This window comes from Rhinoderma darwinii, chromosome 2, assembly GCF_050947455.1.
Source record: "Rhinoderma darwinii isolate aRhiDar2 chromosome 2, aRhiDar2.hap1, whole genome shotgun sequence".
Taxonomy (NCBI): Eukaryota; Metazoa; Chordata; class Amphibia; order Anura; family Rhinodermatidae; genus Rhinoderma; species Rhinoderma darwinii.
In genome coordinates, this window is record NC_134688.1 from 337,289,998 (window position 1) to 337,315,669 (window position 25,672).

The following is a 25,672-nucleotide window of genomic DNA, read 5'->3' on the forward strand; positions in this document are numbered from 1 at the left end:
TTTTAGAAATGTCCCACATGTGGCTCTACTGCGCTCTTGGACTAAAAAACAAGCCCCAGAAGCAAAGAAGCACCTAGTACATTTTGAGGCCTCTTTTTTTTTTAATTAGAATATATTTTAGGCAGCATGCCAGGTTTGAAAAGGTGTTGAGGTGCCAAAACAGTAGGAATCCCTCAATAGTGACCCCATTTTGGAAACTACACCCCTCACCTATTTGAATTGGGCTGTGAAATTAAAAAAAATGTCATTTTTTCCAATAAAATGTCATTTGTGATCAAAATTTCTTATTTTCACAGGGAACAAAATACCCAATTTTGTTGCCCAATTTGTCCTTAGTTTCGGCAATACCCCATTTGTGGTGATAAACTGCCATTTGGGCCCATGGGAGGGCTCAGAAGGGAAGGAGCGCTGTGTGTTTGTTGGAGTCCAGATTTTGTTGGATTGGTTTTCGGGTGCCATGTCGCATTTGCAGAGCCCCAGAGGTATCAAAGCAATGGAAACCCACCAGAAGTGACCCCATTTTGGAAACTACAACCCTCAAAGAATTCATTTATGGGTAATGTGACCATTTAGACCGCATAGTTTCTTGACAGAACTTATTTGAATTGGGCTGGGAATTAAAATTGCTAGAGTGTGCCCTGCTCTCACCCCTTCTGAGTCTTAGGGAGGCCTCTCAGATTTCTTCTAGCAGTGCCGCATGCCGCAGGACTGGAATCGAGGCAGTTGAAGAGTGGGACGCTGGTATAAAAATTATCCAGCTAGAGTTGGTAACCCTGGTCCAGCAGTGGGTGCACCAAATCCCACACAATTTTTGCATTAACTTCCAGTAAGGGTGGGCATTCTGGGGCCTGAATACTGCTGTCCTTCCCTTCATATATCCTAAATCTGTAGGTATACCCTGATGCACTCTCACACAGCTTATACATCGTCACGCCATACCTTGCCCTCTTACACGGCAGGTACTCGCGTAATTGAACCCTCCCTTTAAAATGTACCAAGGACTCATCAATAGAAATACACTTCTAGGGGGTGTATGCTTGGGAAAAATGGGCACTGAAACGGTCTAATAGGGGTCTCCGTTTATACAAACGGTCAAAACTGGGGTCATCTCGGGGTGGGCACGGCTCATTATCAGTATAATGTAAGAAGCGAAGTATTGCCTCATTTATTTATTTTTTTAGGTTACAGTTCAGTTCTGAAGTTGCTTTGAGGGGCCCATATATTAGAAACCCCTATCAAACACCCCATTTTAGAAACTAGACCCCTCAAAGTATTCACAACAGCATTTAGAAAGTTTATGAACCCTTTAGGTTATTTCACAGAAATTTAGAGCAAAGTAGAGGTGAAATTTACATTTATTTTTTTTGTCAGAAAATCCTCTTTATACCATTTTTTTTATAACACAAAAGGTTTTACCAGAGAAACGCAACTCAATACTTATTACCCAGATTCTGCAGTTTTGAGAAATATCCCACATGTGGCCCTAGTGCGGTAATGGACTGAAGCACCGGCCTCCAAAGCAAAGTAGCACCTGGTGGATTTTGAGGCCTCTTTTTTTATTAGGCACCATGTCCAGTTTGAAGAGGTCTTGTGGTGCCAAAACAGTGGAAACCCCCCAAAAATGACCCCATTCCATCTTGGAAACTAGACCCCTTGAGGAATTCATTGTAGTTTTCATGGGGTGCATGCGGCTTCTTGATCAGTTTTTATTCTATTTTTAGGTGGCGTAGTGACTAAAAAACAGCAATTCTACTATTGATTTTTATTCTATTTTTTTTACAGAGTTCACCGTGCGCTATAAATGACATATTCACTTTATTCTGTGGGGCGATACGATTACAGCGATACCAGATGCTTATAGTTTTTTTTATGTTTTATGGCGTTTGCACAATAAAATATGTTTTGTAAAAAATCATTCACTTTTTGTGTTACCTTATTCTAAGAGCCAGAACTTTTTTATTTTTCTGTCAATAAACCCGTGCGAGGACTTATTCTTTGCGTAACGAACTGTAGTTTCTGTCATTACCATTTTTAGATACATGCGACTTTTTGATATTTTTTTATTCCATTTTTTGGGAGGTGAAGTGACCAAACGATTGTGATTGTTCAGATGTTGTCTTCAGACGCAGGGATGAAGGACCTGTGGGCGGAAGTGACGTCACAGCGTGGTCTCGCGAGACCGCGCTGCTCAGTGAATCTAGCTTGGGTGTACAGAGAGGTGTATGATGCGGATTGGCCAGCGTCATACACCTTTGTCATACGCCCACTTGGTTGAAAATTAAAAAAACGCCCAGTTGGGCATTAAGGACCTCATTTGCATAAATGTTCTAAACGCCATAACTTTGTTAAAAAACATTGTTTTTAAAATAAAAACACATTGCTAGTAACTACATTCCAGCGCCGATAAACTGATGTAGGAGATAGAGCATTTTTATTCTGGTGACAGAGCCTCTTTAAGCCATGCATTTAACTCCCTGAGCTCCTGCTGTCTTTCCTGTGATGCGCATGGCACAGGCAGTATTCCTGAAAATACAACCTTGGAGGTCCTTCCCTTCAGCTTGTAGCCTAGTTCTGTAAAATTATTCTCAAGGCTCCTCCACCTACCATTTATTCTGTCGTTGGTACCGACATGGACCACAACAGCTGGATCATCACCAGCCCCTCCCAGCAATTTGTCCACCCGTTCCGCCACATGCCGAACCCTGGCACCAGGGAGACGGCAAACCATTCGGTTGAGGTGGTCTTGGCGACAAATTATTCTATCCGTCTTCCTGATTCTAGAATCCCCTACGACTATCAATTGCCTTGGCTTACCTGCATTACCATCCCGCAAACTACTAGCTGGGCTGTTCTCCCGGCTGTTAGGGAGATCAGTATCCACTAGGGCTGCCATTTCTGAGACGGACACCCTCGCATCATCACCCAACTTGGCAATTTTGCTTGGAATGTCAGAAACAGGATTGGCCTTCCTTTTATTGGACCCCTTTCTACTGCCCCTAACTACATCAACCCAGCTACTTGCCTGATCTTGCTCACCCATGTCTTCACCCTCCAGTTCTAACCCACTAACTGCATGCTCCGTGAGCAGCATGCTTCGCTCAAGATTGTCTATAGCCCTCAGTGTTGCATTTTGCTCCTCCAGATCTCTAATGCGAGCTTCCAGGTGACCAACATGCTCACATCTGCCACAGAGGTATTCACCCTGGAACTCCGGCTCCAGTCGTGCATACATATGGCAAACTGTGCACTGCAGAAAACCTCCAATCTTACTGTCCATTATCCCAGTTACAAAAAAAACAGCGAACAGTTGTTAATGCAAAAAGAAAAGAAGAGTACTTACAGGGGCTTTAACTCCTCAGTTTGACTCCGGTTTTTGTAACTCCACTTGATATACAAACCACTTGTTTTACAAGCCCACAGAGCAGGCTCTACAGAGTACTGAGGCCTAATTTATACCACCTGGGACCAGCTAACCCCTCCCCCTAGTCAGCTGCTCAGCAGGAAGTAAGCTACAAAGAAAAAATGGTTTTAAATTGTCACTTTTGCAAACATTTTAGCAAGCAAGCAATCAATTCATATATCACATACAATGGCCCCCCACTTTGTCACACACAACACAGTAAGTCAATCCTGCTAAATCTACTTACAATACGGGAGGTTCTTAGCGCACATTTTGATCAAATTGTGTGAGTCCATCTGCCACGACAAGGCGACCTCTATGAGGTGGGAACCTACGCTGCACATACACCCAGAACTGGGACTAAACCTACATATCCTTAGGGATGGTAGGAACCAGCATTAAACTAATTAAAATCACCCAGGGCAGAATGGGAGGAGTGCAAGATCAGAAATGGAGGCAGTCACTAACCTCACATATATGAATCACATAAACAACATATATGCATTACACATAAATTGATTTCAATGGGAGGTCAGAGGCGGAGAGCATGCCACTTTTTGTTTCTGCATGCGACCAAAAGCTGCTGGGAAAAAAACGCCTCTGCCTCTCAGTGCCGAACCTGCCATGAGGCCAGGTGAGCCGACGGCCTCAGGCGGCACCACCTACCCAAACGGGGGGGGCGGCATTTTCAGCCCGGGACTGGACCTGGGGGAGGGGCCATGCAGACGCGCCGAACGTCTGTAATACTCCTCCTCCTCTCTGACGCTGTACACAGCACATACAGCCAGAGAGGAGCAAGTCTGCAGGAGGAGCGACGAGCAGCACCAGCACCACGAGGTAAGTGCCTGCCTTGCTGGGACCGGGACATGAGTATACTGCAGGGGGGCATTTTACCGACAACAGAGGGCTCTATGGGGCTGGAATAATCCACCCCATAGAGCCCTCACATCACTATAATGGAACGATTAGTGTGTGTGGGGGAGGGTCTGAGCGTCTGACTTACTGCAGAGAGCTCTATAGGGGGGATTCTGCCCCCACTTTAGAGCAGTCAGATGCTCAGACCCCCCTAACCTTCCAGTATAGTAACTAGTCAGGGCTCTATGGTGGGGGGATGATTCCCCCCTATAGAGCCCTCTGCTGTCAGTAAAACGACCCCCTCCCCCCTGCAGTATACTCCTGGCTTTGTAGCTTTCCTGTGCTTAATTAGCGTGGGAAAGCTACAAATAGGGCTGACTGGTGAGTCTCACAGTGCACACTGCATGCAGCAGCTGTGGCAGCCAGTCTGACTGTGAGTCTCTGACCAGTCACCACCCACACGCAGCAGATAGGAGGACTGCAAGGACCCATTATCCACTTTACCTGCCCAGGACCTTAACCATCCTTCTTTGAATTAACACACCAACACCTTCTTTATGTAAATGTGGAAGTGGCCACAGCTTTATTCTTATTTACAAACATCGGCATGAAGACATATATATATATTTATTTTTCTCTCCTTCTCCTGAAATGCCGATAGTCCCTGTCTCCATCAGGCATGTAGGGTGCTACCTCCGTCTTCATCTGCCGTACTTTCCGCCAGCTGTGACATCTACGGAAAAACCTGAAAAAACGCCAGAACAAGAATATAACCGTAGAAAAATTTTTCAAAAAACAAAACCAAACCATCAGGGGAGGGAGGGCGGGTGTTTCTTCCACTGCAGCTTGAAGGTAAGAGGGCTTTCTGCTCCAAACCCCTGCCTTATATCTTATTAACCACGCCCCTCTTACCCCTTGTTAACCAATCCTGGTCCTGGGCATTATTTTAAACCGTTCCATCCTTTCTTAACCCCTTGCAGTCCCTGACACTCTCCCTAGGCGCTTCAGTGTCTGCAAGACTGCAAGGACCCATTATCCACTTTACCTGCCCAGGACCTTAACCATCCTTCTTTGAATTAACACACCAACACCTTCTTTATGGAAATGTGGAAGTGGCCACAGCTTTATTCTTATTTACAAACATCGGCATGAAGACATATATATATATTTATTTTTCTCTCCTTCTCCTGAAATGCCGATGCTCCCTGTCTCCATCAGGCATGTAGGGTGCTACCTCCGTCTTCATCTGCCGTACTTTCCGCCAAGAAGGGGGAACTGAGAAACCTACTCAGTCCCCCTACCACCCCCACCAAGCAACGCCAACCCTCTCTCGGCACCATCCAAGAGGTCCAATAAAAAGATATCGAGCCCGATATCATTCAGATGCACTCCATCCGGCGCCAGCAAATCTGCATTATCCCCCTCCAGGGATTGGTGTCGCAACCCGATCCCCCCTATAGAGCGAATGAACCGCGACACCCGCACATTAATTAGCCTGCGCACTCTCTCCAACGCTGCCATGTTCCTCGCTCCTCGCCACACCGTGCGCGCCACTATCTCGGACCAAACTACCACGCAACGGGCGAACAGGTCCTGAAAACGCGCCAAATCAGTCCGTATAAATGACAATAACTCGGCCATTTTTACTTGGCCGATATCATTACCACCAGCATGTATGATCAGGACAACAGGGGGAGGGGGGGGGGGGCGACATTTTTCTATGAAAACTTCCAGCTTACACACTCTTTAAAACCAAATCAGGTCGCACATATGACTTATAGCTATTAGAACGCCATCTACCCAGACTCATGATAGCCGCTGAATCCAAGCCCAAGGCATCCGCCTCAGTTGCCGCCCCTATCCTAAACGAATGTGTACCAAACTCGCCCGGTGGCAAATCCAGGTACCTCAAACCGGCCTTAAAAATCGCCTCAAATTGAAAACGCGACATTGCGGATCCATCCTGATGGATCAAGAATTGAGCCCCGGGCACTCGGACCAACACGAATTCCTGGACCCATTTTACCGGGCAATACTGCCCCCCAATCCTCCCAATCGACAGCCAAGCCCCCCTCCCTACCATGTCAGTCTTTGACCTCCGCACACAGACCCTGAGAGAATCTCCCAACGTCACTACATCCGATCCAAGAAGACCACCGCTTGCACCCACGCTGTGCGGAACCAGCTCACTAACCCGTAATGCGGCAAAGAAAGCCAAAGAAAACGCCGCGCCGAACAAGGACACTTCATATTCATCCCGACACACAAAACATAAAACGGCTAGAAGCCGACCCAGAAGCGAAAAAGATACTGGCCGCCTCGTGTCCCTGGAACACGCCTCTTTTTTCCACCCTTTTAAAGACTGCCGAACTACAAATTCTTTTTTAACATCTCTGCATCCCCACAATTTTAACATAAAGGCCACCCCTGCTAAAAACTTGCTCGCCGTGGCCGCACTACCCCCTTCCTGACGTATTTGTACCAAACTTGCTAACGTGACGTCCAGGTGACACCCATCCTGTGATGGGAAGTTATTCCCCGCAATCTCCAACCACCGATCCCACGCTCTGCAATGACTCTTCCAAGTCGCCGGTACCACCGAACCCCTCAACAGCCTCATAAGTTGTCCTCGACCAGGGCCCATAAGTGAAGGGGGGGGGACACCCCTTCTGCCAAAGCTGCCGGGTGCAATTCCCGAAACCGGGACATCTGTGAACGAGACAAAGCATCAGCCATCACATTACGGACTCCCGAAACATGTTTTGCACGAAACCACACATTCAAACGCAAACACTTCAAAACCAACCGTCTTAATAAAGCTAATACCGGCAATGAACTAGACGACAACCCGTTCACCGCATGCACCACCGCCATGTTGTCTGTCCAAAATACAATCCTCTTATTCACCATCACGCTACCCCACAACTCTATTGCAACTATAATAGGAAACAATTCCAATAGCGTCAAATTACGTAAAACTCCCAAATCACTCCAATGCAAGGGCCAAGGGGACCTACACCAACTTCGACCCAAAATTGCTCCAAAACCATCACTTCCGGCTGCATCCGTAAACAATTCCAAGTCTACATTAGACAACTCCGCGTCCTGACATACCGACCTCCCATTAAACGAACTCAAAAACGAATGCCAGACAAACAAATCCTTCTTCATCCAAGAGGTTACCCGGATAAAATGATTCGGCTTCGAGATACCTCTAGTGGCTAAAGACAAACGCCTAGAAAAAACACGACCCATTGGAATTATACGACAAGCAAACACCAGCAGTCCCATTAACGACTGTAACTGTTTTAACGTCACTTTTTTCGACCCCATGACCTGGTCAACTTGCGTCACTAGCCTTGCCAATTTTTCATCGGGCAAGCGAAAAATCATCCGCTCGCTATCTATTTCGATACCCAAAAATGACAAAACAGTTAACGGACCTTCCGTCTTATCTTCGGAAATAGGTACACCAAAACGCGACATCACCTGTCGAAACACTCCCAGCAACGTGCTGCACAACCCAGAGCCCCCCGGGCCTACAAAAAGAAAATCATCCAGATAATGAATGACCGAGTCACAACCAGACTCCAAACGAACTACCCATTCTAAAAATGACGCAAACATCTCAAAGTAACTGCATGATATTGAACAACCCATGGGAAGGCACATATCCACGTAAAACCCTTTATCTAAACAACAACCCAGCAGGTGAAAACACTCCGGATGAACCGGCAGCAAACGAAAGGCCGCTTCAATATCAGATTTAGCTAACAACGCCCCCTGTCCAGCCGCCTGTACCAGCCTTACTGCAATATCGAAAGACGTATACGAAACCGCCGCCTCCGCCCTAGAAATACCGTCGTTAACAGAACCACCGCGAGGAAAGGAAAGGTGATGAATCAGCCTAAACTTTCCTCGTTCCTTCTTTGGAACTAAACCAAGGGGGGAAACTCGCCGATTCGTATACGGCGGCTCGCTGAATGGACCTGCCATTCTCCCTAATTCCACTTTCGCTAATTTTAGCTGCGCAATGCCCACATTCTCATTGATCGACTTCAAATTGTCAGCCAATGACAATGTCGCAGAATATTCAAAAGGAAGCTCAAAACCAAACGAAAACCCGCTAGTGAGCACCTCTGCTTCCCGTCTCCTGTGGTACCGCTCTAACCATGGGCCCATCTCGAGAACGTTCACCGGCGTTCTCCGCTGCGCCGGAAGGAGGTGCCTTAACCGGCTGCTTACCTCTCCGGAAACACCGGAGCGCCGCATGAGCGCCCCCACAGATGGAGCATTCATGTCGGAATTTGCACGTGGCAAAGAAACGACAGTGGCCCTCGTTGTAGAGCCAACAGGCACCCGTGGGCCTAGCGGCCGCAACTCCAGGGGCGGGGCCCGGCGCTGCGGCCGCACTGGGAAAGGGGCGTTGTTGCCTGCTCCCTTGCGCTAAGATAAGCTGCAACCACACGTCCGTTGCCTTCGTTGCCCAACTAATATCAGGCGACAAAGCCAAACGACGCCGAAAGTCTTCATCATATCGCCACCAGGCCGCACCACCGTGCAGCCTGTGGGCGCTGAAAATTGTGTCAAAATAGACAAACAACTCGGCCCCTTTCCCAGGATAGCGTTGGCAAATAACATGAGCCAGTGTAGCGTAACACTGTACCCAGTTGCCAAATGTTTTCGCGACTTTCGCTTTCCTATCTGAACCTCTCTCAAAACCCCGCTCCTTGTCGACAGTCACCTGCTCCACCGAGACCAAGGACCAAATATCCACAAATTCATTCCTCCAAATCTTGTCCTTGATCTCAGCTGACAAATGAGTCCCGAGAGGAGCGACTCCACAAAACAATGAATCTCTAAACGTCAAACTAGCTAAAGCATTCTCTTTCTCAGACGGGGGCATAGCTCCCTCTGGTGGCACCGAGGGACACGACGTTCCCTCATTCACTTTTAACCCAGCCACCACGGCTTTTAAAACAGAAATCAAATCCGCACCCGCTGCATTCGATTTATTAAGCCATGCGTCACCGCATGCCGACTCACCGCTCCCAGAGGTCCCACCGACTCCAGAGGGTCCTTCAGCCACTTGCCGCGGCACTGGAACCACGGCCTGCACCTCCTCCACCGGCCCGGCGGGAGGGACAACCTGGGACAGCTGCTCCTGATCCACCGACAAGCGCTGCACCTCCCGGCGTCGACTGCGTCTCTGCGGCCGTGATGATCTCCGCGACGACCTCCTCCACGATTCTGATGATGCAGACGTCGTCGCCGACGAGGAGGAGAATCCATCGCTGGAAGACGAGGAATACCGCCGACCACGCCTCTTCACGTCACCTGATCTGCGACGTCTATGATGGCCGTGCCGGCGATGTCCTCCAGCCCGGCGTTTCCTCCCTCGCCTGGAACGCTCCCTCCTTGGACCTGCAGGAGAAAAAGATGACAAGGCAGGAGAAGGGCAAATCGAGTCCAAAACACCCTCGACCCTATCTTTCCTAGCACACTCCCCCCCCTGGCCTTGACCCATGCTGACAGGGGCCCGGGGGGGACCGGGGTGGAGAAGCGACAGGCACCGCAGAAGCCCCCGCCCCCTGGCTGGGCTGCTTGCTCACCGCCCGCTTCCCCGAACCCGCCGCCATCTTCTTTTTATGTGAGCCGCCATCTTGTTTCCTGGCCGCATTGTGCCTGCCAGGACGTCCCGCCCCTGTTCCCCCCGCCGCCAATTCTGGCTGCGCAGAGAACACGGGGAAAGATGGCGCCGACCCCGGCTGCACACAGGCACCGGAAACAAGTCCCAGCTCCTGTGAACATGCCGCATGGTAAGCGACCATGTCGGACCAATCACCTGTGTCCGCCATATTCACCCCACTGTCACGAAAGTCGACCGCTGCCTCCGCGCCCGCATCAGCAGCTCGAGGCGGGTTGTACCGTGCCCGTGCCGGTTTAACAGCCGCCCTCTTACCGCCATGGGGAAGGACGCCAGCGCGACGAGTGGGCGGGGGGAGGGGGGCACTATGTCGACCGATGAAGCGCCCGTCGACATAGGCCTAGGGGACCTGCTGGGACCACCGCATGACTGTGCAGCAGTCACAGCACCCCTCATAGCAACGGGGCTAGGGCTCAGTCGAACCGGAGGGTGTGTAACGCGCTGCGGCCTACCTCGGGTAGCCGCTCCCGACTGTTCCGTGCCGCGCTCTGATCCTCGCTTCTCTCCTTCCTCCAACAGGGATTCCAGCCAGGCAGGTCCCTCCGACGCTACCCGCTGTGCCACCTTCCGCAACAGTTCTTCTGCCATCTTCTTGAAAAGAACACACTCTGAATCTCCACAGCAGCAGCAAAGGTGTTTCTTCCACTGCAGCTTGAAGGTAAGAGGGCTTTCTGCTCCAAACCCCTGCCTTATATCTTCTTAACCACGCCCCTCTTACCCCTTGTTAACCAATCCTGGTCCTGGGCATTATTTTAAACCGTTCCATCCTTTCTTAACCCCTTGCAGTCCCTGACACTCTCCCTAGGCGCTTCAGTGTCTGCAAAGACTAATAGTGCCTGTCATTCAATAAACCCTCAAGTACTACAGTTTCACAGGCATTGACTGAAGCTTTCTATAGTGTAGTGGTTAGCTTGTCTGCCTTACACATGAAGGTTGCTGGTTCAAATCCCAGTTGTTTTTTTTTTTTTAATTTATTTATTTATTAATATCTTACTTGTATTGGGCTTTGTTCACACTAGCATTAATATACGTTTACCTCTCTTCCGTCAGAGGAAGAGAGGATCAATACGTTAAACGGAAAGCAACGGCTCCATTAGAATTACTTTTGAAAACAATGGTAGTTCTTTTGTATCAGTTGCTTTACGTTTGTCTCCGTTCGCTAGGTTTCCGTTCTTTTGAACGGAAATAAAAGTTCTGCAGACTTCACTTTTGTTTCCTTTCAAAAAAACGGAAACGTAGCGAACGGAGACAAACGGAAAGCAACTGATACAAAAGAATTACCATTGAAAGCAATGGTAATTCTAATGGAGCCGTTGCTTTCCGTTTAACGTATTGATCCTCTCTTCCTCTGACGGAAGAGAGGTAAACGTATATTAATGCTAGTGTGAAAGAAGCCTTAGGGCCTGTTCACATCAGCTTTGGCTTTCCGTTCTGGGGTTCCGTCGGAGGTAACCCCGCAACGGAAAGTCAAACTGAAACCACAGCTTCCGTTTCAGTCACCATTAGCGCAGTCGACTGCGCTCTTGTTTCCATCACAAAAACTGAAACGTGCCGGAATGGCGATGAACGGAAACCATTAGCAATGTTTCCGTCACCATTGATTTCAATGGTGACTGAAACGGAAGCTGTGGTTTCAGTTTGACTTTCCGTTGCAGGGGGTTCACCCGACGGAAACCTCCGACGGAACCCCGGAACGGAAAGCCAACGCTGATGTGAGCAGGCCCTAATCCTTCCCCATAAACCTGCCCCCGCTAATTAAAATAAATATATTATATAATGTATATAGCGCTGTATCATGTATCCGTCAGGTCAGCGAGTCCTGCAGGATCGAGCTGTAACCGATCACATCTAAGTTCATAACTTCGATGTGATCGGTAATAGGCGACCTAATGGATTCAGGTCTCAGCGCTATATACAGCTGCTCTGTATACAGGATACAAAGCAGCTGTATCTCAAAAAGTCAAAAAATCATTTTCAATAAAAAGTAATTAAAACTTGCACCAATCGCAGTAATAGATATCTTTATATATCATAGGGACATGTCCGAAGTTTTCATCGGTGGGGGACCGAGCACTGAGGCCCCCACCGATCGCTAAAACGAAGCAGCAGAAGTGCTCGGGTGAGCGCTGTGCCGCTTCATTTATGATCGACTTTCAGCCGAGTGAGCGCTGTACGGACTCCTAGACTTTCTATTGAGCCTGTACACTGCTCCAAGGAAAGCCAAACAGAATTGAAGCGGCACACGCTCACCCGAGCACTTCTGCTGCTTCGTTTTAGCGACTAGTGGAGGTGTCTCAGTGCTCGGCCCCCACTGATCAAAACTTCTGACATGTCAACATTTTTTTAAAAAGTTGTTACACTTTAAAGAGAATCTTTCACCTGCCCACAGATTTGCATTTGAGTGCAGCATGTAATGGTCAGGGCTGCACAAACTCTGGGGCACTTTACATTTTTTTTTCTACCCTCTTTCCATACTTAGATATCGGTGCTGTATTATTTGGCGCCCGATATTTAAATAACCCCATGAACTGCCAATGGGGCGGTAATTGGCAAGGGGACGTGTAACATCGCTGTGACACTGCCCAATCCGCTGCGGACAATGTCAACAGCAAGAGCTGGAGAGAGGAGATCATGTGCACACGCACGCTCTCACTCTTCAGCTCTCGGCAGGCAAGTACAAGACTGTGATCTCAGGTGAGAGATCAGTCTTGTCGTCCTTGTCTGCCGAGAGCTAAAGAGTGAGAGCGTGCGTGCACGCACAGCCCCGATGCCATGAAACAGAAGAAGAAGAATTCACACACTTCTTCTCCTCTTGTGTTCCTTAGTGGTGGCGGAGCTGCGCACACGCGCTCTCTCTCCAGCTCTTGCTGTAACGCTGACCGTAGCTGATTGGACAGTGTCACAGCGATGTTACACGCCCCCTTGCCAATTACCTCCCCATTGACAGTTCAGGGGGTTATTTAAATATCGGGCGCCAAATGTTACAGCACTGATATCTAAATAACGAAAAAAAATTAAAGTGCCCCAGAGTTTGTGCGGCCCTCCCCATTACCTGCTGCACTCAGCTGTACATGTATGGGGAGATGAAAGGTTCTCTTTAAAAGAAAGGTGTTATCATTTTTTATTTTTTTATTGGCCTAATTTTTCTAATTATTTTAATATGTTTCCGAAGGTAGCTATTTATTCATATGTTTGTACGTCTGTGGGGGCAGCCAGCTTTATTTTTATTTTTCATACTGCTAATTTTTGTTTTGCATGTTCCGCTGGACCATTTGGACTACGTCGTAGATTCATTGGACTACTTCGCTGATTTAAGCTTTATTTATTTTTTTTTTAAATAAAATGGTTAAAGTGGATTCTGTGGAAGAGTTGTCATTTCAATAAAATAAATGTCTTTATGTCTCTGTTTTTTAATACTTCATTACCACCTTAGTAATGGCAGCTGTCTGAGAGCGTCCATTACTAAGAAGGGGCTTAGTGTTAGCCAGTAATAAGGCTATCACTAACCCATATTATTACCCCGGTACCCACCGCCAACAGGAGTACTGGGAAGAACTGGGTACGATCCAGCACCCGACTGTCTGAAGAGAAGGGCGGGTACTGGGGTGGCCGCAGGCAGGTAATATCAGCCTCGGAATGGCCTAAAACCATGGCCCTTCCCACCCTGGTAATGCTAGGCTGCTGCTGCTTTATTGTATCTGGCTGGTTATGAAAAATGGAGGGGATCTCACGTAATTTTTTTTCTATTTATTTTTTAAAAAAGACGTGGGGTTCCCGCTATTTTTCACAACCAGCCAGATACAATAAAGCAGCTGCAGCCTAGCATCCCCAGGGTGGGAAGGGCCACGTTTTTTATCCCTTCCCAGCCTGGTAAAACCAGCCTGTGACCGCCCTGCTGCCTTACCGTCGCTTCAGATGGTCGGGTACTGGATCGTACTCCCCTCGCGGCAGTGAGAACCGGGGTAATTATAGGGGTTAGTGATAGCCTTTTTACTGGCTATCACTAAGCCCCTTCTTAGTAATGGACGCTCTCAATCAGACAGCAGCCATTACTAAGGCCATAATAAAGTATTAAAAAAAAACACAAGAAAAACTTTTATTGAAATCTAAACTCCCCCATGCAACCCTCTTTCACCATTTTTTTTTTTTTAAAGTAGATCATCGGAGTAGTCCATTGTATCTACGACGTAGTCCAAACGCTCCAGCGGAACCTACCAAAAAAAAGCAGTATAAAAATGTAAAAAACGTAAATTTGCCACAATAGTCACTCGATTTAACTATACTGTAATCACTTATATGGTTTGCAGATATCTTGTGTATAACTGGCATCTACCTCTATAAGGTTACTATATGGTGGTAATATTGGTCTATATATAGTGTGATTTATTCACTAACAGTATGGTGGGTTTTTTCTGACACAATGTTGTAGTAATATGTGATCATGGTTTGGCAGTTTTATTCAGTAACCGTATGGAGGTATTATTCAGTAACAGTATAAATGTATTATTCAGTAACAGTATGGAGGTATTATTCAGTAACAGTATAAATGTATTATTCAGTGACAGTATGGAGGTATTATTCAGTAACAGTATGGGGGTATTATTCAGTAACAGTATGGGGGTATTATTCAGTAACAGTATGGAGGTATTATTCAGTAACAGTATGGGGGTATGATTCAGTAACAGTATGGGGGTATTATTCAGTAACAGTATGGAGGTATTATTCAGTAACAGTATGGAGGGATTATTCAGTAACAGTATGGGGGTATTATTCAGTAACAGTATGGGGTATTATTCAGTAGCAGTATGGCGGTATTATTGGTAATGTTGGTCTTACAATCTATGTACATTACAGTGGTGCGGGCTGTGGGGAAGCGTGAGTGGCAGCGGATGATCAGGCAAAGAGACAGTCCGCAGAGTGGCATGTGATGTACTTTGACATGTAGGTGATACTTACGTGTGGGATGTGGGTCCATAACTTGTGGACCGCACAGGGCCAAAGATCATATTAATCCACCACTGGCATCGAGCCAGCACAGGCAGACCACAACAATACAGCAGGTAGAGCAAAGAAACCAGCCCAGGACGTGCCGCTTCAAAACAGCGCTAAGCGCGATCCGTCCTGGACTGGCCTGAATGTAATTGCAGAGAGTTTTGCCGCAAATGAGACTGGTTGCCGAGGAGAGATATGGGGCTGTGCAGACTGTACTATTTGCACTGCACTGATTGGCAGTAAGAATAATTCTTTAAATATTTTCCATACTTCAAACAGCACTTTAAGGCTATGTTCACACTGAGTTTTTGGGGTTTTTGAGGCAAATTTTGTCCTTCCTGCACGTCGTTTGGCGCGATTTTCACCGCGTTTTTCGCTCACGGCCATTGAGTGCTACGGGCAAAAAACTCAGCGAAATACCCTCTCTCTGCCTCCCATTGATGTCAATAGGAGGTCAGAGGCGTAAACGTGCGAAGATAGGGCATGTCCCTTCTTTCTCGGGAGGCATTTTCGGCCGGTTTTTGACGAGTTTTGCGGAGCGGTTTCCACGCCCAAAAACTCGTCAAAATACTCTGTGTGAACAGGGCCTAACAAATAAACATCAAATGTTTTCCTATTTAAAAAATTTATATATTCCGTGTTTGATGTGTAAAGTTAGGAATGAGAAAACTCCGATAGATTTGTGAGGGGGGGGGGCGCCTTTTTATAGTTCGCCTCAGGCGGCAGACGGGCTAGGTTCACCCCTGCTGCCTCTCATTGAAATCACTGTGGAGCAATTTTGCCCATTTTTTTGTTGCTGATTTCGCTGCGGTTTACGCATCAAAATCAGCGCCAAAAGACTGTGTGAACTGACCCTTAGGATACCAGCTTTTAACTAGAGTTGGCTCTGGTTCTATTAAAGGCTATGGAAACTTTTGTGTATTAAAAAAATCAATATACATGCACGTTACGAAGTCCCTGCAGAAAAAAAAGTTGCACTTATCTGTTTTATGCATTGAGATTTCCTTTTTATGGCTTCAGCAGCTGTCATAACCAGTTTGCAACCTTTTCTCCATTCAAACTTCCTGTCTAGAGGCGTTTTCCAGCACTGGTCACATGTCCTCTTCTCTAGGAGTGTTCCCCAGCACTAGTCACATGTTCTCTTCTCTGGCTGTATGGATTTCTCTTGCATGGGCCAGGGCCGATTCTAGCTTTTCTGCTGCCTAAGGCGAAAATTGAAATGGCGACACCCAGATTTTGATTGACATCCCCCTGGCTGTTCTACATCACTAGCAGCCTTCTCCAACTTTTGCGGATGCGCCATTGCCTTGTACTGGCATGCACGGTGCAGCCAGGCAGAGTATACCTCGCTTCACGGTGCCTGCCCAAGTAGTACAAGGCAATGGCGCATCCAAGAAAGTTGGAGGAGACCAGTAGTGATGTATATCAGTAAGGGGGATGTCAATCAAGCATAAAAAGCTGGGTTTGGAGGCAGGACTATGTAACTCTTCAGGATAGCGGCACCACCCCATGACCCATTAATGAGTAGATAGCGTATAGTGTGCTCCGTTTTAAAAGTAGATTTTATAGATTTTGCTGCATCTGAAAAAAACATACAAGGGAATGTTTGGAAATATTGTAAGGTCATGTATTACTGCATAGTGGCGGTTCAAGGGGTTAAAACTACCTGGTAGGTTCCCATTAAATGTACAATGAATTGAAAACAATTCCATATGCCCTGTCATTTTGTTATTATAAATATATCCTATATAATTACAGCATCAGGACCAAGTTCTGACATATGCGTCTCCAGAACAAAGCTCATACATATATACAGTACCAAGCTCAGTGTATGTATGTATATATATATATATATATATATATACAGCACCAGAACCAAGCTCAGTTCATATATAAAGCACCAGCACAAAGCTCATACATATATACAGCTCCAGAACCAAGCTCAGTACATAAATACAGCACCAGAATCAAGCTCAGTACATATATACAGCACCAGAACAAAGCTCAGTACATAAATACAGCACCAGAACCAAGCTCAGCACATAAATACAACACCAGCAGAAATACAGCTCAATTTAGTGCAACCCCTGCCGTATAGGTTTGTACGGCGTAAAATTACAGCTCCCAGCATGGCCTGAACAATGGTAAGGATAGGCTGGGAGTTGCTGTTTCACAAAAAAAATCATACCACTATCATCTCGCTGCAGATCATACAGTGACTACAGTACTGATTAAATGCAGAATAAACATTTACATTGTGACTCACCGGTGGCGTCTTTTCAGATTCTAGTTGTTCTTTTTCTCTTTTCTTCTCCATCTGGTCCAGACCTCTATGATGACTTCTCCCGGCCACAGCCCATTTCTGCATTTTGCCGCTCAGATGTTTTCAGGTTCACTTTTCAAACATTTCTGCACCTATAAACGAAGATAAAATTCTCATGGTTCCACACAATACACCCCTAAATATAATAGTTCCATACACTGCACATCTAATTCTAATAGCACCATACACTGTGTCCCCGATTTATAATAGCACCATACACTGTGTGACTGATTATAATAGCACCATACACTGTGTCACACACACAGTGCTCCCAGTAGATAGTGCCCCGCCAAAGAACCGCTTGTAGATAGTGCCCCCTGTAGATAGTGCCCGCCATGGAGCCCCCTGTAGATAGCGCCCTACATAGATCCCCCTGTAAATAGTGCCCTACATCTAGCCCCCGCTGTACATAGCGCTCTACATCTATCCCCCCTGTAGATAGCGCTCTACACATAGCCCCCCCTGTAGATAGCGCCCTACATATTGCCCCCCCTGTAGATAGCGCTCTACATATTGCCCCCACCTGTAGATGGCGTGCTACATTTAGCCCCCCTGTAGATAGCGCGCTACATATAGCCCCCCTGTAGATCGCGCGTTACATATAGCCCCCCTGTAGATAGCGCCCTATATATAGCCCCCCTGTAGATCGCGGCCTATATATAGCCCTTTGTAGATAGTGTCCCACATATAGCCTCCACTGTAATTGTGCACCACATATAGCTCTTCCCCGTAGATCATGCCACACACACCTTTAAGTGAAAAAAACAAAAACTTTACCTACTCAGCTTGATCACGTTCCCGCACCGTCCTGTGCTCACTTCTGGGTAGGTCTGCTTGGGGCTGAATGACATAAGTGCGATGACTTGCCCCGCCAAACAGTGCCTTTAAAAAACGGAAGCTGCGTGATGACTTCATTGAGCCGCTTGCGTCGATGAAAGGCGTTGATTGGCAGTGCAGAATGACTTGTCTCGCCAATCAGCACCCTTCAAAAATGGAAGCAGCGTGATGACATCATCACGCCGCTATCGTCATTGAAAGGCGCTGATTGTCATGGCCAATCAGCGCCTTTAAAAAACGGAAGCGGCGCGATGATGTCTTCGCGCCACTAGTGTAGTTGAAAGGCGCTGATTGGCAGGGCAGAATGACTAGCACCGCCAATCGGCGCCCTTCAAATACGAAAGCTGCGTTATGACGTCATCGAAAGGCGCTGATTGGCAGGGCAAGTCATTCTGCCCTCCCAATCGGCGTCATTGTAAGGCGCTGAATGTTCGGGCACGAAACGTGCCCGGCCATTCAGCGCTTAAGTATGTAGTTTTATCTGCTTCCTATAGACGCAGGTACAATTGGTGCAGGAGGGGGTGGCGAGAACCTCTCCGCCCTCCTTTCTGCTGCTTCTGAGGCTGTTTTGCATAACTACACCCACACAGTGTGGTCTATGTATTTCTTATCCTCCCGCTCTGAGCTTCTGCTCAGATCTTCCCCCTGCACTGTAGCTGCTTGGCTAACACAGGGAACATGTTGCACTGTGCATGCTTGGCTATCTGTGGTTGGGAGAGATCGCTGGGCATGCACATTAGTCCTGGAGAGGAGAAAGTGGCTGCTGGAAGGGGAACAGTTCTCATGTGCACATCACACACCAGTGAGTAGGACCTTGCACATGCGCAGATGTCACACTAAATGCTCGTACATAAGTCTACATAGGAGTGGCTGCTGAGTTTGCCATCAGGGAGCTGACTGACGGATCAGAGATAGAACTGAATACAGTCATGGCCATGTACTGAAATACACTGCAGGTACAGAAGACAAATGGTAGACAATTTTTAAGTAAGACCAATTAGAAATGTTTTATTTAGCAAAAAACATACAATGCAATTTAAAAAAAAAACTGTGCAAAGACTTAAATATTCAAGAAAAAAAGAACGAAGCAGCACTCCAAAAACGTGGGTTTATTCAACCAACATCTACTACAACGTTTCACCCTCTCTGAGGGTTTTTCAAGTCAAATGTGTTACAGCATAGACTTGTATATATGTGGCAAAGCCAAAGCAATCAGTGTTCACAAATTAACATATAGTTCAGAGAAAAAGTGTAATAATACACATATAATAAATATACAGTGACCAGTGAAACCAATCTTAAATTACATACATTAGTTGTCATACAATACAAAAAAGTACAAAATCAATGTTTTATAAATAGTATATAAAAAACAGTGTTTTATCCTAAAGTGCATAAACAAGGTGCAGTTAATTTACACCGTGTTCCAAATTATTATGCACATTGGATTTAAGTGTCATAAACATTTAATTATTAGTTTTTCAATTAAACTCATGGATGGTATTGTGTCTTAGGGCTCTTTGGATCATTGTAATCAATCTCAGACACCTGTGATAATTCGTTTTCCAAGTGTGCCCAATCAAAGGAAAACTACTTAAGAAGGACGTTCCACATTATTAAGCAGGCCACAGGTTTCAAGCAATATGGGAAAGAAAAAGGATCTCTCTGCTGCCGAAAAGCGTGAAATAGTGGTATGAAAACATTGGTATGAAAACATTGGATATTTCAAGAAAACTTAAGTGTGATCATCGTACTGTGAAAAGATTTGTGGTTGATTCAGAGCACAGACGGGTTCATTCAGATAAAGGCATAATGAGGAAGATATCTGCCAGACAAATTAATAGGATTAGGAGAGCAGCTGCTAAAATGCCATTGCAAAGCAGCAAACAGGTATTTGAAGCAAAGACACCGAAAAAGGCCATACTTACAAATGGACACAGACAGGTCAGAAACGCTAATGGAGAGTGAACAGGTGCATTAATTAATAATAGCCACTCCCACTAGTCTTGAGGGGAGTGGCGTGTGGTGCATGGGATGTGTAGTAAAAAATAATAAATGAATATTGTGTGTGCAAGTGATAATAATATAAGTGAAATATAGGGGGCAGTAATGAGTAAAGTGCCTAAATAGAAATAAATGAATAATGGGGTGCAAGTGTGTGAAACATGGAGGGATAGTGTATAAGTCATGAGGCGCAGCGTGTATAGCCAGGTAGAAGCCTATTTGTGATGCCTTCATAATTCATAGAGCGGGCTATCCTGCTTGCTATGCCAAACAACAAAACACCATACTCTCCCAGCATCAAAGACCCGGCTGTGTCCAAAAGAAGCAAATATAAGTAAGAATGAAAAATACCTGGGGTATTAGTAATCATTTTGGCCAAAAGGACGCAAGCTCGCAATCCACGACAAGGATCCCCAGACTTGCGAGTCCCTAACTCCCTAACTGGAACTTGTTGTTCCTGATATACAAACCAAACCGATAAAAACAAGGGGACATATATACACAAAGACACCGAAAAAGGCCATACTTACAAATGGACACAGACAGGTTAGAAACGCTGATGAAGGAGACTGAACAGGTGCATTAAATAATAATAGCCACTCCCACTAGTGGGAGTAGGTATTTGAAGCAGCTGGTGCCTCTGGAGTCCCGCGAACCTCAAGGAGTAGGATCCTCCAGAGGTTTGCAAGTGTGCATAAAGCTATTATTCGGCCACCCCTAGACAATGCTCACAAGCAGAAACAGTTGCAGTGGGCTCAGAAATACATGAAGACTAATTTTAAAACCGTGTTGTTTACTGATGAGTGCCGTGCAACCCTGGATGGTCCAGATGGATGGAGTAGTGGATCGTTGGTGAATGGCCACCATGTCCCAACAAGGCTGCGACGTCAACAAGGAGGTGGCTGAGTCATGTTTTGGGCTGGAATCATGGGGAGAGAGCTGGTAGGCCCCTTTAGCGTCCCTGACGGTGTGAAAATGACCTCTGCAAAGTACGTAGAGTTTATGACTGACCACTTTCTTCCGTGGTACAAAAAGAAGAACCGTGCCTTCCGTAGCAAAATTATCTTCATGTATGACAATGCACCATCTCATGCTGCAAAGAATACCTCTGTGTCATTGGCTGCTATGGGCATAAAAGGAGAGAAACTCATGGTGTGGCCCCCATGTTCCCCTGACCTCAACCCTATTGAGAACCTTTGGAGCATCCTCAAGCAAAATATTTATGAGGGTGGGAGGCAGTTCACATCAAAACAGAAGCTCTGGGAGGCTATTCTGACATCCTGCAAAGATATTCAAGCAGAAACTGTCCAAATACTCACAAATTCAATGGATGCAAGAATTGTGAAGGTGATATCAAAGAAGGGGTCCTATGTTAACATGTAACTTGGCCTGTTAAGTTTTTTTTGATTGAAAGAGCTTTTGATTTCTGTAAATATGACCTCCTAATGCTGAAAATTCAACAAATTACCATTTTAGTTCTCTTAACAACCTTTAAAATGTTTAGATCTCTGTTGTGCATAATAATTTGAAACAGTGCATTTTGAGTTTTTTCACTTCTAAAAAAAAAATCTGTTATTAGGAGATTTTTTCAATAAAATTTGCATTATACTCAAACGGTTGATGGCTTGAAGATTATACTGACTATTATTTGCATTGACTATTTAGGAAAATCAGCAAAAAATAAAATTTGCATAATAATTTGGAACGCGGTGTAAAAACAAAATCAGCTAGCACTCACCGATCTACAGAGAAAAACAATCATTGGACTCATATGTAACACACGTTGTAAGTTCTCAGTGTTCCACAGATCAGACTGCGCATGCTCACAAGCAATGTTTCCATTGGATCAAAGTAGACATTTGAGTTAGTCATCACCACGACAACATGGAACAGCAAGGTCCAGCAAACTCTCGCGAGAGTCATCAGGCAACACACGAGCATCATCCCCTCTCCAGTACTATATCGCCATCTTGGAAAAGGGGAAGTGCCAGTATACCAATATCTTTATACGTGAAAACTTGGAGTATTCAATCCACCGGGAGCTTTTAAATATTAATATCATTCTTATTCCGGTTACAAATAGATGGCCAGTTTCACATGTTTTAAGAGCCAAACGCTTCTGCTTAGTTTCCAAATAGATACTTCTACCGTTTCAGAGGTTCTTAAGAGAGTAGATACACAATTTAAATATGAACTCCTATTTGCAATGTCTAACAGCCTTAGAGTTTTTTGACACGTTTTTTTTTTACGCTGTAAACCGCATCAGAAAACGTGCCAAAAAACAGCCGAAAACGCCACTCATTGATTTCAATGGGAGGCGGAGGCGTTTTTTTTCCGTCAGCGGTAAAACTTACCTATAGGTAATGACCTATCTATAGGCGTTGACATTCAATGGGAGGTAGAGAAAGCATTTTTTTTTCAGCGTTTTTTCCCGCTGCGTTTAATGGCCACGGGGCGAAAAATGCTGCAAAAAAATTTCTCTGCAAACAGCGTGTAGGCAGATCAAAATCTGTCTCAAAATTCCAGACGGAATTTTGAGGCAGAATTGTCTGCCTGCAAAAAACTCAGGGTGAACAGGGCCTTAGATCTACACGTGTTTCTAAATATTCTAAATAAAGGCACTAGACTTTATTCATACAGCGGAATTTGCCTGCGAAATTAGTTACAGATTTGTCCCTTCCTCCTGTAGAGATGACCTCATTGTAAATACATTCTGGATGATACTTGGATATGGCTTTGTAAGCTACAATCCCTCTTTCTATGGCAGGCATCATTTGGATATGGCTTTGTAAGCTGCAATCTCTGTTTCTATGGCAGGCATCAGAGATGTTTTGCTTCTTTTGGATGTTTTATATTTGTTTGTTTCGTTCTCACACATGACCATTAAGGGCCTGTTTACATCTGCGTTGGATGCTTCATTATGGGCCTCCGTCGCAGGTCTGGCAAAAATTTCCAGAAACCATAGCGCTGCATGCAGCACTATTGTTTCCTGTAATACCATGGACATCCTAACAAAACCGGTGGAACCAATTAAAGTCAATGGGTCCTGTCGGCCGCCATTGGTGTCCATGTTGCAACGGAACCGTTGCTTCCAGCATTCCCATGTTCTGCTCCTCTGGTGGAGCAGAACAATGGAATGCCCTGACGCAGAGGTGAACAGGGCCTCATATTTTCTCTCAATGTGTTAGAGATGAATGCTTACATTGTATATGAATTTTATCATTATCCACTAATATTCGTATAATTTGTACCTAATTTGCCAATAGTTTTTTCATATTATTTGATATAATGTTTTTGTGCATTATTCTAATTATTGATATCATTGCGTATATGTGACAAATTTACTTCCAAGATCTCATGGTAGCTGAACAACAACATTCCGATTTTTTTTAATTGACTTTGTCCATGGCAGTTAATGTCAAAGAAATCCGTTACCATCACTTGCTAGATGATACACGCTAGCATAACATTCAAGGCTTGTGTAGTTTAGAAAGCTGTGGGAGAAATGAACCTAACCTTGAACTTTTGTTTACGGAGTTGCATAAGAGCTGAGAGTGAGCCAGACTGATTATGTTAAATCCATCTAGTTATGTAAGTGTTATGCTTATTTCTGCTATGTGACAACTCAGAGCTTCAGGCTGGGGCTAAACCTAGACTTTATTTCTTTTTTTGTAGTGAGCAATAAATTTCCGTCCATAGGAATCGATTAGGCTAGGCCTACACACAAGAGTATTTATCTCACTACAAAAAATTGCTGTGATAAATCACTGTCCAAAGGAATGTTGTGGGAAGCTTGAGAATCTTTTTACCCCTTGGCGACATACAATGTACTATTACGTTGCTGTTGCCAAGGTCTTACTGAACGTTGTGTTGCTAGTGCGGGTTCAGAAGCTGAGCCTGCACCATCGCCAGCGGGTGTTAGCTGTATACGGATTGTCCCGCAACAAATAAGCCCTCACGTAGCTCCAGTGGAGAAAAAATAAAGACGTTCTGGCTCTCAGAATATGGCCACGCAAAATGTGCAGTGTGTTCCAAAAGCAGATAAAATTGGGCACCATTTATCGGTGCGACACTGGCCACACATCTGCAGATTATTATTTATTTACCGCATTATTATACCCTCTTATTATGATGTACCCCGCACAGATTACATATGCCTCCACATTATAAACTGAAATACCAGTAAAACCCCAAACAGAACTACCACCAAGCGCAATCTGCGCTCCTAAAGCCAAATGCCGCTCCCTCCCTTCTGAACCCTATAGTGTGCCCAAACAGCAGTCTATGTCCACATATATGGCAACGCCATAGCCAGGAGAATCCGCTTAACACTTTGAGATATTTGTCTTCAGTGGCACAAACTAGGCACAACATATTGTGCACTAAAATGGCATATCAGCGGAAAATTGCAATTTTTTACTTTACACCATCCGCTACTGCCCTATGGGGTGTCGTTTCCAAAATAGGGGTCACAACTTGGGGGCTTGTTTTACTATTTGACCTTAGAGCGCTGCAATTGTGGGACAATGCTGTGAAAATCACCAAAATAGTCCTCATGGTACTCAATTCTGAGCCCTGCTATATGTCCAGGAAATGATAAATTCCTTGAGGGGTATAGTTTGTAAAATGGGGTCACTTCTTGGGGGCTTCCACTGTACTCTTGTACCTTTAGGGTTTTGCAAATGCGACATCACCCCCAAAAACTATTCTAGCAAAACTTGAGCTTCAAAAGCCAAATGGTGCTCCTTCCCTCCTGAGCCCTGCCGTGTGTCCAAACAGCAGCTTATTACCACATATGGGGTATTGCCGTAATCGGGAGTAATTGCTTTTCAAATGCTGTGGTGCATTTTCTCCTTTTTTCCATGTAAAAATTAAAAATGTCCACGTTTTATCAGAAAAAAATGTAATTTTAAATTTCTCTGCATAATTACACTAAATTCTGCAGGAAAAAACCTGTGGGGTCAAAATGCTCACTATAACCCTCAATAAATTCTTTCGGGGGGTGTAGTTTCCCAAATGTGGTCACTTTTGGGGGTTTCCACTGATTTGGTCCCGCAGGGGCTTTGCAAACGTGACATGGCGCCGAAAACCATTCCAGCAAAATTTGAGCTTCAAAAGCCAAATAACACTACTTCCATTCTAAGCCCTGCCGTGGGTCAGAACCGCAATTTATGTCCACATATGGGGTATTGCCATGCTCCGGAGAAATTGCTTTACAAATATTCGGGTGCCTTTTCTACTTCAGCCCTTGTAAAAATAAATAAATCTAAGCTAAAACTTTTTTGGGGAAAAAAATTTACATTTTCATTTTCACGGCCTAATTCCAATTAATTCTGCAAAAAATCTGTGGGGTCAAAATGCCCACTATACCCATAGATAAATTCCATAAGCAGTGTAGTTTCCAAAATGGTCCACTGGTCCACGTAGTTTCCACTGATTTGGTCCCTCAGGGGCTTTGCAAATGCGACATGGCACCAAAAACCATTCCAGCAAAATATGAGTGCCAAAAGGCACTCTTTCCCTTCTGAGGGCTGCCGTGTGTTAAAACATAAGT

General features: G+C 45.5%; 1 long non-coding RNA gene across 7 annotated transcripts in view; it reads left to right on the plus strand.

The window, feature by feature from the left end:
- Positions 1 to 25,672, plus strand: part of LOC142743189 (uncharacterized) — a 220,816-nt gene that overhangs the window by 98,847 nt on the left and 96,297 nt on the right. For 6 of the 7 annotated variants that reach the window (XR_012881514.1, XR_012881510.1, XR_012881511.1 and 3 more), the window contains one exon: positions 10,482 to 10,620. The exons of the other annotated variant lie outside the window; for it this stretch is intronic. This is a non-coding gene — a long non-coding RNA (uncharacterized LOC142743189). The remainder of the gene's footprint in view (positions 1 to 10,481; positions 10,621 to 25,672) is intronic. 7 annotated transcript variants of the gene reach the window in all.